The 14,204-nt window shown below is 33.1% G+C and overlaps 1 pseudogene; it reads left to right on the top strand.

Moving 5' to 3' along the window:
* Positions 1–4,105: 4,105 nt before the first annotated feature.
* Positions 4,106–4,510, top strand: LOC147273810 (14 kDa proline-rich protein DC2.15 pseudogene; annotated as a pseudogene).
* The last annotated feature ends 9,694 nt before the right edge of the window (positions 4,511–14,204 follow it).

The following is a 14,204-nucleotide window of genomic DNA, read 5'->3' on the forward strand; positions in this document are numbered from 1 at the left end:
AGTTTCGTTCAAGTAAGGATGTCTGTTGGATAAAATTAAAATGATGTTAAATGTAATAAATTGGTTAAACTGTTTTCGATTTGGCTGATTTTTTGCAAAAGTAATCTTTGAACGTTGTTCTAGAATATGAACGATTCTGATAATTGAATTGTAGGTCAAACAAAGATGTTCTTAATTACGGACATCCTTACTTGAAAATTTTCCATATATATATTGTTGAGAAATGATGATGTTATAAATTTGGTGTTATAAATGGAGAAAGGAAACCAGAAGAAAGATACGCAAAATGAGAGGAAATTTTGATGAAAATGTTATCTTCATTGCTAACCATATAGCCTATTTATAGGATGGGGAAACTTGAGTGCCAATCCAATATACTTGGAGGCTACTCAAGTATACTCAGGGATCAAATTAATTAACTTGGAGATCACACATAAGACTTGGGAGGCCACTTCAAGTCATGGATATCCATTTGATTTATTATATTTACAACATATATATATATATATATATATATATATATATATAAGGTCTTGTATAGGCCTCTAAACCCATTGTATTAGACTAGATGCGCTTTATATGGTATCAGAACAAGAAATTCACATGTTGGGCACACTGTTGGGCCACATGCCGCATATATGTGCTACCTCATCCCCTATAAGTTGTTATTGAATCATAACATTAAAGAGTTTAAAGTCTTTTCCTTCCTCAAATTGATTTTGAATTATATACTCAAACATCAATACAAACATGCATGATAATGATAATGATGCTCCACCTACCATCAAATTATATAACCATGTTCTAGGAATTAAAGCTTAGCTTGGCCTTGGCCAAAAAAAAAAAAAAAAAGCTTAGCTTGGCAACTGCATGTAGCTAACTAGGGAAAAAGTAATTAACCCCAACCCAATTGCTTCGTAACTTAGACAAAAAGTACGTATGGATTATGTGATGTATATAGTTCGAACGTGTAAAGAATCTGCATATATGCAGTTATTGTAATAGTGTCAACTATATGAAGTTTTCTTGCTGCTCAGATGGCCCACAATATACATATTAATTGGAGCTGGGGAGCTTTATTTGTATGTGGTTGTGATCGTTTAATCATATCGCTGCAGGGAATTGAAGGGCTTGTTTGGTTGGTAGAAATAGTACATACACAATATGCAAACTACTTATATGTCATCATATATATGTTCCTAGCTAATTCTATGCAATAGATACAAAGTTGAGGTGATTCAAGTGACAATTAATTGCTTCCCTACTTTGCTCCCAAATGGGCCTACAATTGTAAAATTTTAGTTGGACCCCGCGTTAGTTGTGCGGGCTGTATGCAGCGTGGGTGTTCCCACATTATTATGGGCCGACAGTAGAGCTGAAAAAACCAACATATTTGACAACGATAATATAAAAAGATCAACAAACTATGAAATAAATAATTCAAAAAAAAAAAAAAAAGATCACTCACCAAATCCATGCAATTAACATTTCACGTATCTAATAGTTCAGAATGTCCTGTTCATAGAAGGTCCGGAGACATGAGAAGGTGGAGTTGAGGATAGAGAGTCAGCCGGAGAGGAAGAATTGAGTTCAATAGATTCCCCTCAAGAAGGGTTTTTCCCGGACTCCTATGATGGACTAATTATGAAAGACTGTTATATAAGACCCTTCAGATTAATTTAATGGCACATATTTTAATTAGCTTAAAATCTCACTCATCCACATTTTATTACTCAACTGTTTAAAATTAGAAACCTTTAAAAACAAAAACAAAATATTCTCACTCAAACTCATTTTATTCTCCATCTCAGTTTTTTACCTCATTTATCGACGGGTTCACCTCATACGTACTTTCCTAAAGTGTAGAATGAGAATTGTGGAGGTTACATGTTAAATTTTAACTCCCAGAATTAAAACATAAAATAAAGTTGACAAACTGAGTGTCATTTGATTAATTTAAGGGTCATATAAAACAGTTGCTCATAATTAAGTGACTAAGCTAATTCTTGGTTAGGTGATTTTGATTTGAGTGCGTTAATTTTAAGATACTGACAAGCTAAAAACTTAACTAAAACCACCATAACACACAAATTTAACTTGCAGGTAACCTTCTAGAAGGCCTAAAAAATGGGAGCCAGTAAAAGGACAAAAAAACTAAAACTAACATAAGTTCAACCCATTCAAAATAGTTTTAGCAAACCCCAAACCGAAATTGGAAACTGGAACTGCAAACTAAAATTGCATCAGAAAAATGAAACTGTGACTGCAGACATATTTTCACTACACTTTGGACAAATATAAGTTTTATATACCAAAGAAACTAAGAGAATTTGAAAAAAGAAAACTAAAAAAGAACAAAACTAAAAAAAAACGAACTAAAATTAAACTAAATAAGCTAAGTGACCTAGATGTTATAAATATTACTTTATTGTTACATTTTAACAATAGGTGTACTAGAGGTTAAGTATGATGTTTGTCATACATCCTACACTAATTTATTCTTTTAATTTACTTCTTGCTATTTATTGAAAGTCATTTTTGATTTAGCTAATTATTTGTTAGGATGATTCTTGAAGACCAAAAAAAATATACAATTGACATCCATTATGGGCCGAGCCCAAAACTTAATATGGTCCTCAAGTTAAATTCTTGTTAGATTGCTTCTACGTAGGGGTGGGCACGAGATGGGGGGGGACGAGACTTACCTCATTTCGTTCCCATCTCATGATTTGAGTTCGGGATCGGTACGGGATGAGATGGGGGTTTTGAGATTATGGTACCATCTCGTTCCGTACCAAAATGGTTCGGTACGGGTTCGGTACTATCCCAATCTCAGACTAAAAAATAATAAAAATTCAATTATTCAATTTTTATTCAAGATTCATCTTCAAATAATAACCTGTAAACATAACAAATGACCTTTTAAATGACCTTGTAAACTTAGTCCATGAAACTTACAAAGCAAATCAAGTAAAGTTTAAGATAGTAAACAAAACATTACATGCTTCAACACTTTCATAAAATTTAAGTTCTTCAAGACAAAGTTCATCTTCTAAATCCAAGTTAAAAAATGAATTGGGCTTAGTGATATTTGGACCCATTAAATTAAATAAATAAATTTTTAATTAAATTTTAATTAATCAATACGGGATAAGACCATCTCGGTATTGAACCTTCATGACCGATCACATCCCGTTTGAGATCGGTACGGTACGGGATCGGTATGAGATTGAAAAAAAAAAAAAACAGGATGAGACCAAATGATACGGAATGGCACGAAACGGTATGGTTTTGGTATTTTTGGTCTTAATGCCCACCCCTACTTCTACGTGTGTGCACGTATATATATGTATTTACATACTTTTTATATACTATTGGATGCTATGAATGCCAAGATGCAACGATGTCCGATTAGCACTTCATTTAGCATTAATTAAAATGCACTCGTTCGTTAAGTTTTATTTGAGCGTTAAATCTAAATTATATGTCTTAAACTGTTTTTATATTCTAAAATCATAATCCATTGTCAAAATGAGATAAAATTTGGCCCGTGCATCGGTAGATAATAATTTATGTATATATATATATATATTTATACACTAGAACAAATTGTATCTGTTGGACTATTACTCTTCGACTACAACAGGGAAGTCCAAACTAAATAGTCTTCACTCTTCAATATTCATCACTATGGAATCCAAAGTCGTTAATTAAGCTAGTGGAAGCTGTTCACGGGTGTGCCTAAGAAGATATGCTTGCTATTAATGGTCACTCTTGTGATCCAAATATTCAAAACTAGTACAAATACATTAAACAAGTAAATTATGAACATGCACCCAAGACCTCCAAAATTCAGTGTGGAATCTCGAGCACTACAAGCTAAGTTCTGGGCCAGAGCTTCACATGCTGCTCTGACCTAAGAGTATGTAGTTTTTTACTTATGATGTCCTATACATGCATATCAAATTATCAATTCAATAATAAACCACTCCCATTGAACTCTATAAATACCACCTAGACAATATCAATAATCACAAACGAAAGCACTTCTCTTACTAGCTAATTATTGATACTAGTTGATCAATACTAAGTAGTTGAACTCTAGATGGGTTCCAAGAGATCTTCAACCCTTGCTCTCTTCCTCTCCATCAACCTTATATTTTTTTCCCTTGCAAGTGGGTGCAACACTTGTTCTCAGCCTCACCCAATCACAAACCCAAAAACAAACCCCATTCCCAGTGCTGCCACAAAGAGCTGCCCCAGAGATACCCTAAAGTTGGGGGTTTGTGCCAAGTTGCTTAATGGTGCAGTAGGTGCAGTTGTTGGGAACCCCCCAGATACCCCTTGTTGCTCAGTGCTTGAAGGGCTTTTGGACCTTGAAGTTGCTGTGTGCCTTTGCACTGCCATTAAAGCCAACATCCTTGGTATCAACCTTAACATCCCCATTGCTTTGAGCTTGCTCATTGATGGTTGTGCAAAGAAGTTCCCCAGTGGCTTCCGCTGTGCATAAGCAATTGTAAAGCAACCAATGTTCTCCAAGTGTCTAAATTAATATTTATATTGAGACAAAATTTGGTTGCTAGGTTTTTTTCTTTAATTCCTTGTGTTTGCTTAATTAGCTGTTTTGCTTGTGCCAAGTGTTAAATAACTTCTTGTTATATTGAGATTACAATTCCAATATTTGTAATTCGATAATTAATGGCAGCTTGAAGCTTGCAAATTGATTTGACTTCAATTAATGTGTAGTATGTTGATGAAGTTAATAATTTTGTCCAATACATTTTTATTCCATACATAACTATTAATCGATTGAAAGCTCTTTAACTCTTTTTATGTTGGACACTCGGATTATATAATAAATTAAAGTATATTTTCCTGAAATATTAACTTATCATTATGTGGCAATTTATGTGTATGTATTAAATCGATATATTATATGTAGTGATTTACACATTAATTGCTCCGGCCATCATCTAATTAACTAATATGATTTAAAATTAAATAGTGTACCTCTAGCATTTAAGGTTCTATCATTACAATCCCTCTGCATGATGACTCAAAATCTAATTAACCAACTTTTGACTAGACGGGTCATGCAATTTGGTATCGACTAACCAAAACAAAACATGATTGGCTTCATAGATCAATAAGCACTCCTCTAATGGCGAAGAATTCTTCTATCCTGACAACCGTTATATACAACCGGCTGGTTTCTCAAATATAACTCCTCACATGTGTGATTACATGACTACTTATATTATTATGAGAGGCTAGCTAATTGTATGCACACGTTTTCAGAAAGAATTTTCTCCTCTGCGGCATAAAGCCCACACGTCATAACTTTAAGACTAGCAACTGGAGCACCACAGGTCCACTCCTCCTAATGTATTAAAGATTGCTTTTAGAGAGAGTTTAATGGAGAACACTGTAATTGATTATATATTTTCTCAGATTAATTGGTTGAAATTTGAAAGTACAAAGATCCTTACACAACGAAATAAATTGCACCATTGGCCAAAAGACATCATTCTTCTTCTGTCTGCAACTAACCGTTTGTAGTGCGGTTTGTGTACTAAAATTAAACTGCATGGAAGCACAAGTGACACACTGTCGGGCAACAACAAGTTCCTTCGACAAAGTAGACCTGGGAACAAAGTTTAATGTAGATGGACTAGTAAGGAGCTGTGTGAGCAGAGTGCTTTTATATGAAACAACTTTGTCACTGAAAGTATTTTCCTAGTCTCAGAAAGCACAGTTATACGGATAAAACACTTTGGATATATTATTTAGAAACGATTTTAGTACTATCCAAAGCACTCCCAAACACATCTTAAACAAAGGAAAATATGGATCACAATCCATAACTGATTAGTGGAATTTGGTCCGCTTATTAATAGGCATAGAGAGAATTTTATCATTATGAAAATAAAAATAGATAACTAGGAACCTAGATGGCTAGATGGCTAGATCATAGAGATTGGGATAAGATGAGTAGAAGGATTTCCTCACCAAGTGCATCCTAGCTCATTAATTGGAGGGAATTCAGCCCTACTCCGCCTCACAATTAATGGGCTAACCACCAAAGCTTATATATCATTATATTGTTTAGGAATACAAAATTACAAATGTACTAATTCTACCAGAAATGATCAACCGCTCGATCAGTACCATATATATATAAGGGAATTTCCTGTTCACATAACCACCCGTTCACCAAAGAGCGTGAAATTCAATGATGGAACCGTTCATGGTTTAGGTTTCTCTTTAAGAGTCATTCATGTAAAACATCAGTAAAATCAACAATTGTTTAATCGTCTAAAATGTGCAGACAAATACAATCTGTCAAATAAAATTGAAATAATGGTGACAATAAAACATTGGCTAAATAGTTTCCGATTTAGCTGATGTTTTATAAACTAAAATGTGCAGACAAATACAATCTGTCAAATAAAATTGAAATAATGGTGACAATAAAACATTGGCTAAATAGTTTCCGATTTAGCTGATGTTTTATAAACGTGATCTTTGAATGTTACCCTTAAACATGAATAGTTCCAATAATTGAAATTCATTGTTGGGTCGTTAGATGAAGAGAAATTCTCTGCTCTATAGTGAACGGATGAACATTATTGGTATTTCTACAACCCTAACATCCTTGTTTTTTTTGCTTTTTTCTCTTTTCCATTTCTTTTCATCTTTACTTAGTTGAGAGTATTTTGGATGATATTGTTGTTGGATGGTAATTACTATTTAGTTGTGGAGTACTAAACTAAGTCTAGTGTTATTTTTAAATTTAAATGTTAACACTTATATCCTTTTTCTTTCCTAAGTACTATTGTTAATTTTTCTTGATCAGTAATAAATATTTTTATGTTTTACTTTGGCCATGATTTTTATGTTTTATTTAACTATATTTTAAGCAGTGAACTTGCATCATCTTTGATGACCCAAATCTAAAAATTAATTTACAAATTATTTTTTATATATATGGTTGATTAGTAGTAGTACTTATCTGTTTTACTAAAACTCTTGCTTTGATGAGCTTGTATACTTATTGATTCATGAATTATTTTTTATATTTCTAGTCCAACCAAATTTTATTGAATTATATGTGAAAAAATGTTATATTTAGTGAATATAATATTACTAAATTTTCCGGCCTAAAATGCACTTATCACATTAAAATATCTAGCTTCCAAAACTTAAGCAACCCGTGAATCCAAACCGAATCATACCTTCATATTCAGTGGTTTGTTTTTCCTTGGTTTTGTTTGGTGGTTTTGGTGGGTATAAAAGTGGTTCTTAGCCATTCATTCTATATCATAATCAATTAATGCTGCTTGCATCGACCAGTTTCGATTATGCTTTTTGCAATATCCTCCAGACATGAAGTTGTTTAGTGCAAGTTGCAGCTTAAATACAAAACTATTTCACATTGAAAGAGAAGAAATGGCAAGAAACTAGACACAAATTCCCTACATGATGATGAAAGAACGTGATATATAAACTTATAATTAAAGAGAGAAACTTTTATCTAAAGCAAATGTGAACTTGCTGACTATACTACTGCATTGCTTATATCATATTGTTGTTTTGTCGAGATAGATTAAGAGAGATGGATACGTGGCACGTGCCACTGTCATGGTTGATAGGTAGAACTTCGCCTGCTAAAAGGGATATTTGACAGAAAATGGTGCGCAAGAGCACCGTATAGACATGACAATTCACCATCCTATGATGTACATACTACGTTAAGTACGTTATTCTATTTTATCCAAAGTGGGGGGCACTAGTTTGGACATGACAATTCACCATCCTTTGGTGCTCAACATCTTCGTCAACCCACTCTCTCATGAAAAAGTTAAAATCTTCAACTTAAAATCAATTGATAATGAATGAAGAGGCTTAAGATTTTATATTTTATTATGTAAGACTGGATTGGCCGGTATATATTTGGAAATTTATTAAAAACTCACCTTTTTTTGTTCTCATTAAAGATTTTTAGAAAAAGACTCTCCTAATAGGAATAAGAGCTGATCAGGCATCTCAAAAGATCTTGAAATTGAAGAAATTTCTATGTGATGGTATATAAAAGCATAGTTATGATGTAATTGGATTGGGATACCAAGTCATACTGTTGTGGACGTAAATTTCACTATGCCATGTGGAAAGCTACAAAGCTGCCACATGTCACGGAAAATGTGAGCGTGCCACTGCCAAAGAAGCGGAAAAATAAAAACAGTGTCTTGGCCAAAATTTTAAAGATAAGACTGTGAAAATGGATCAAGCGATTACGGGCCAAGATAAATTTTGTTATTCTCGGACGTGGTTCATTTCTTGCCTAGTCTCGCACTAGGACTTCACACATAATTGTTTACAGTGATCCTATGCCTGAACTCAAAAGAAGTTATTACAGGACTTAAGGTATCTTGACTTAAATAAAAGCAATAAACCCTAAAAAGAAAAGTGAACTCAATATGTCGAGGATGAGACTGGTAGCTGATGGTAGTCTGTACCAAGAATCTGACCATTTTTCCAACCTTTGATCAAACCATGTTGATAGTAAAACAAATAAAAATTGTTTTGTGTTAACCCAAAATAACAAAATAAAAGAGAACAAGACTAGAAAAAGGACAAATCTGAAATGCAAATAGGGTTTTACCCAACATACATTAACCAAGCAATAGGTAATAACCTTCAGATATTTCAGAGAGCTATAATAAAAGCTAGAAATAGTATATCTGCAAAAAAAATTCAATGAAATTGAACGTGAAAAGGAAATGCAATAACTGTCTTTAGAGTGTTCATAATAAACTTACAATAGAACAATAAAAGAAAGCAATAAATTAATGCAACAATAACAATTAAACTAAGTTTGTGAAAACAATAAAGAACAACAAAGGTTTGTCTTCAATGACAGTGATTACCTAAAAGACAAAAGGTTGCAGAAATTAGAATGAAAAGACTAAGAAAAAAGTCGCTTTAAATACTCAAAGGGTCAGCCGCTTTGGGATCTGGGTTTTTTTTGTGGGGAGTTAATCATGTCCATATTCCTTTTGTAGCTTAGTATTTATACCACTTTATGAGGTTGGGTTTTGCCATTACCACATATGGACGGGCTCCACATATAGGGCTCTTTTTTATCTCCTTTTAAGCCTCACCTAACCTTGTACTATTGCTAGCTTTATGCATGCCACCTCTTGTCTGGAATAATATCATGGCAGTGTCACATTTTATAGCTTGTTCCCTTGAATGATATCATGAGATTCTTTTTGTCACTTGTTTACTCTGGCCAAATTTGTTAGGTAACTAGGTACGATTGGGGATTTGGCCTAGGGCCGAGAAGACAGGGGCCTGTTGAATGATTTTGATTTCTTATAGCCTTCCATCCACGCGGCAGAAAAAAGTCAGGGCAGTGACACGTGGAGATTTTAGGGTTATCCAGCCCCAACACAGACTTATCCAAAAGTTTCTCTCAAACCTTTAATCATTTTTTTCATAATTTAAAAATCTAACTTCGTGTAGTGCTCGAGCTCTCATCTAGTAGTGCTCAAGCCCCCCATGAGCATTACTCGACATGATTCAAGCATTACTCAAGGGGGTTCGAGCACTTTTTGATAGGAACTCAAGTACTTCTCGAAGTTAGATTTCTAAATTCTGGAAAAAAAAAAAAAAGGTTTAAAGTCTTTAAATGAAACAAATTGTACTTAGTTTTTCAAATTTTCCTATATATATATGTTTATACCAATGTGCATTTTTAATCCAGTATATAGGTCATCTCTTTCAAGGACTTTGGTCTAGTTGTGATGAAATTGAAGCATGTTCCAAAAAAATGGAAAGAAATACTATTGATCAATAACAATTAAGTTGGTAGCATATAGTTTTTTAGTATGGGAGAGAAGGAATATTCAAACTTGAAACCTCAAGTGTATGATTTTTTTTTTTTTTTTTGAGAAATATGTGATGGTGTTTTATTGTTGTAAATAAATAAGTCTTAAAGTTAACCCATATATGAACCTATAAATACTTCCACGGCGTTTAAAATCTAAATTTAGAATACAAACACTACATTATTTTCTATTTTTACTTCTCTTTCTACACTAACACTCTGCATAATGCATATGCGTGGCCCGTGATAATTATTGTTATAACTATGAAGAGCATTTCAATCACAAGTTTGGGATCTATTGACACATATGCAATATTTGTAATCCATACACGGGCAAGTTCAGAGAATAAATCAAACTCATGATACTGACAAATTCGCTATTTTCTAACATCGATCTGTTCATTCTGTCGCTTTATTCAATACATTATACATATGCAGATTAATTTCTGTAAACCTTTTTTTTCAAAACAAAAACAAAAAAGATTTGTTCAAAGTTCAAACCTTTATGCTTAATTGTCGTCCATTCTTTTGGACCTTAAGACAGTGAGGGTTGTAGAAACATTGGGCTGGGTGATAAGTGTTGAGAGTAATGTGGAGCAATGTCCCACATCGGAAAACTAGAGCTTAACATATGTGCTTATAAGTCTTGGGCCTCTCCACTCATTGCTAATTGGTTTTGGGTTGGATGCTCTAATTCTAACATGGTATCAGAGCATGGTTATCCGCGTGTAAGGCCCAACGGCCACACGTGCTCCCACGTCACCCAATACAATTTGTTCACGTGTAAGGCTCAAAATATCGCCACACGTGCGGGGGCGTGTTGAGAGTAATGTGGAGCAATGTCCCACATCGGAAAACTAGAGCTTAACATATGTGCTTATAAGTCTTGAACCTCTTCACTCATTGCCAATTGGTTTTGGGTTGGATGATCTAATTCTAACAATAAGTACTTAATAAGGAATCGTGCGACCTTGCTTTTTTTTTTTTTTGGGCCAAAGCACGACCTTGCTTAATTAAGCAAAAAATTGATTGTATATATTTTTAAAAGAAGCCAGATATTGATCTTCCAATTCCCAGGCCTATTTGGAATCTTCATTCTCCGCATTGAAACTATGATCACATTTTCATACCATATAAATATTATTTTCTAATAAAAAATTAAAGAAAGATTTGTTCCAATTAAAGAGTTTTAACCATTTAATTTATTATAAATTTAGAATCTAACCCTCGAGTAATGTTCGAGCTCCCATCAAAATTGCTCAAACTCTACTTGAGTAGTACTCGAATTCTGACAAGTAATGCTCGAGAAGGGTCGAGCACTTCTTGATAAAAACTCAAGTATTACTCGGGAGTTAGATTTCTAAAATTTAAAAAATTTGAGTTAAAAATCTTCAAAAAATGATTAGTTTTCTAAATTTCTCATAATTAAGAATGAGATTTAGATATAATATTAACAATAAATGATAAAAAAAAAGTTCACATTATAGGCCCTTATGAAAATAACCCACCTATAGTGTAATTTGATATTGAAAATGTCAACCTAAGTTTATAAAATTTATTTAAAAAACCCACCTTATAAAAGTACGGAGCAAACGAAGCCACCACTTGGTGTTACACTATTCGTTTTTGCATAAGGTTGAGCACTCGGTAGTTTTGTTTTTCTTTTTCTTTTTTCTACTAGACAGTTCCAACCCTTGAATGTAAAATTATGGTGAATATAATTTAAGTGAGTTTATTTTTGTGTTTTGTGTTGTTTTATTCATTTTCACATGTATATGTAACCGAAAAATATTAGACATTTTTATACGATTATAGTGTTGAAAAACAGCTTCAATTAGGTTGTTCAATTATTTCAAGTGGCGAGCGCTCAATGAACAGTACTAAATACTTGACTCATTAAAGTGGACTAGCTTAATATAAGCTTCAGCATGTGGTCCGTTTTGTCCTTAGAATCTATGTTTTGAGCTAAAAAAAAAAACCATAATATCAATTTGGTAGAAAAAAAGGAGAATTAAATATAGGATCTCTTCCAACATTGAGAAGATAAATACCATTAAACTAAAATTAAATAAATAATTTTCAAAAAAAGATTCTTTGAACAAAATATATGAATATATCCAACTCCTTATCCGACATAAGAAATGGACCAATATTCTGGGCCACTGTGTTTTAAGTTTTAACCGTTAATGTACGTAGATCCAGGATTAGATAGAGGTAGGCTGGGATAAATCCAACTAAGACCCAAAAAAATATTGCATGGGATGCAGCCCATGTAGCCCAATGAAAGTGTTAATTTCTTCTAAGAGATTTAGAGATCCATAAATTAGTGCTTTCCAATCTTTGAGAAGGAACTGGATCCCCTCCCTTGCTTCCCTGCAAGGCAGGTACCATGCTCAAATATGAGCCCTTGACATTATGTGTTTCAAAGGCTCAAATTGAACCTGGTACCAGCCTTGCAGGGAAGCAAGGCAGAGGATCCAGGTCCCTTTGAGAAACCTTTCGTGGACGAGAAGAAAGCCCATTAATTCTTAATGTACAGATCGTGCTTGCTATATGTATTTTAATTTTCTTTCTTGAACAAGAAGAAGATGTAATTAAACCCAGAAATTAATAAGACGATCAAAGCCTTCAGCTTTGTCATTTTCATGGCTTCAATATATGACAAACAAACAGACTCAATGACTCATGCAAATGCAATGCAATCGTACGTGGCCATGCACAATTGATCGAACATGTGACATGCCTCACACAGTATATGCACATGAAACAATGCCAAAATTCCAACTACGGCAGAAATGAAAACATAAAAAATAAAAACAAACAAAACAGACAAGTGATGAAGCTAGGCATCAGTGGATTCAGTTCTTACTGCAAAGTTTTGTGGCAGCTAAATTCAATTCCATCCCCAACTTATAATTGGTACGTCCACTGATGTCTCTTCAAGATGATGCCACGTGTAGGTGGGAAGTCAAGTTCATAACTCGTGTTTATGTGGGAGACAACATATATATGGGACTTTAACTTTTTCCAATTTAATTGGTCTTTGCAATTGGAAAATGCTAAGGGTCCCAATTTTTTCCCCCAATATTTGTTTCTTAATTTATGTGTCATTAATTTATTGGACATGATATTTTTTTTTTCTTGTTTAAGTTTTGTTTTTTATTTTTTAATATCCAATGCATGAATGTCATGTAATTTGATAAAGAAATGTTGGGAAAAAAAGTTAGAATCCCTAACACTACTGTTTATATAATAAATTATCTTCTAATACCAAACCACTAATAAACTTGAGGTAAAGGATCTTAATTTAAAAGGTTGGCGTAAAGGACAATTTTTAGATTTTTACAGATGCATTTATTATATTTTTACAAATTAATGCATTGATTTCATAGATGCACTTATTGTATTTTTACAAATACATTGGCTTTTTTGCGTAAATGTACTGGATTTTTTTACAGATGCACTTGATTTTTTTTTACAGATACACTGGATTGGCTCTTATTTAAATTTTAGAACTCAACTTACTTGACTGGTTGTCATTTAGGCCACAATTTTAGTTGTCAAACCCTACAATCTAATCGACCATTTTATTATATGTCTACGGTAATTTTGTGTTTGTTTACTAATTTAGGAAAATCCATTTTTGAATTTAAACAGATTTCCAAATATGAACCCACACGAGTCCTCAGAAAATCTCCCTAACAGAACCCAACCTTAAGATCAAACTCAAATAAGTACTTATTTCCTCTTACATTTTATGTTAGTTTGATAAAAGCATACTTTCGAAGACAATATGCATTACTCAGTTTTAAATAAAACTTACTCATCAAACAAAATATAACATTAATAAGAAAATGGTCCAAGGGCTACCCGGGTTCACACACACTCACACAAAAAAACCGTCTTTTTTCATTGGCTACAATCTTTTTATTTTTTGTTGAAAACTTCATAAATAAGTAAATTTCATTGAACTGTTAAGTAATGTTCTAATCCACATGTGGTTCATGCGTGCCACGTACACTGCTACAAGTAATCTATAGTAATCTTTAATTATGAATCAGTACTTAAAATAACAAGAATGCTCTAAAATTAACTAGTTAGTAAGTTAATATAAAACTAACCACTATGTTGGGCCCACTGTACAATGTAATCTCAAAATCTGAACCGTTTATTTTTTAGGCCCTACTTCAAAGATCATTCCAGTAAAAAATCTCTAAAACCGGAAGTCATTTAGTCATTTGATTATAATCACAACTATTTCTATGCTTTTATCGAAAATACTAATCGTCTATTTATTTGATCTTAATTAGATGAC

This window comes from Dryas octopetala, chromosome 9 (assembly GCF_963921425.1).
Source record: "Dryas octopetala chromosome 9, drDryOcto1.1, whole genome shotgun sequence".
Classification (NCBI taxonomy): domain Eukaryota; kingdom Viridiplantae; phylum Streptophyta; class Magnoliopsida; order Rosales; family Rosaceae; genus Dryas; species Dryas octopetala.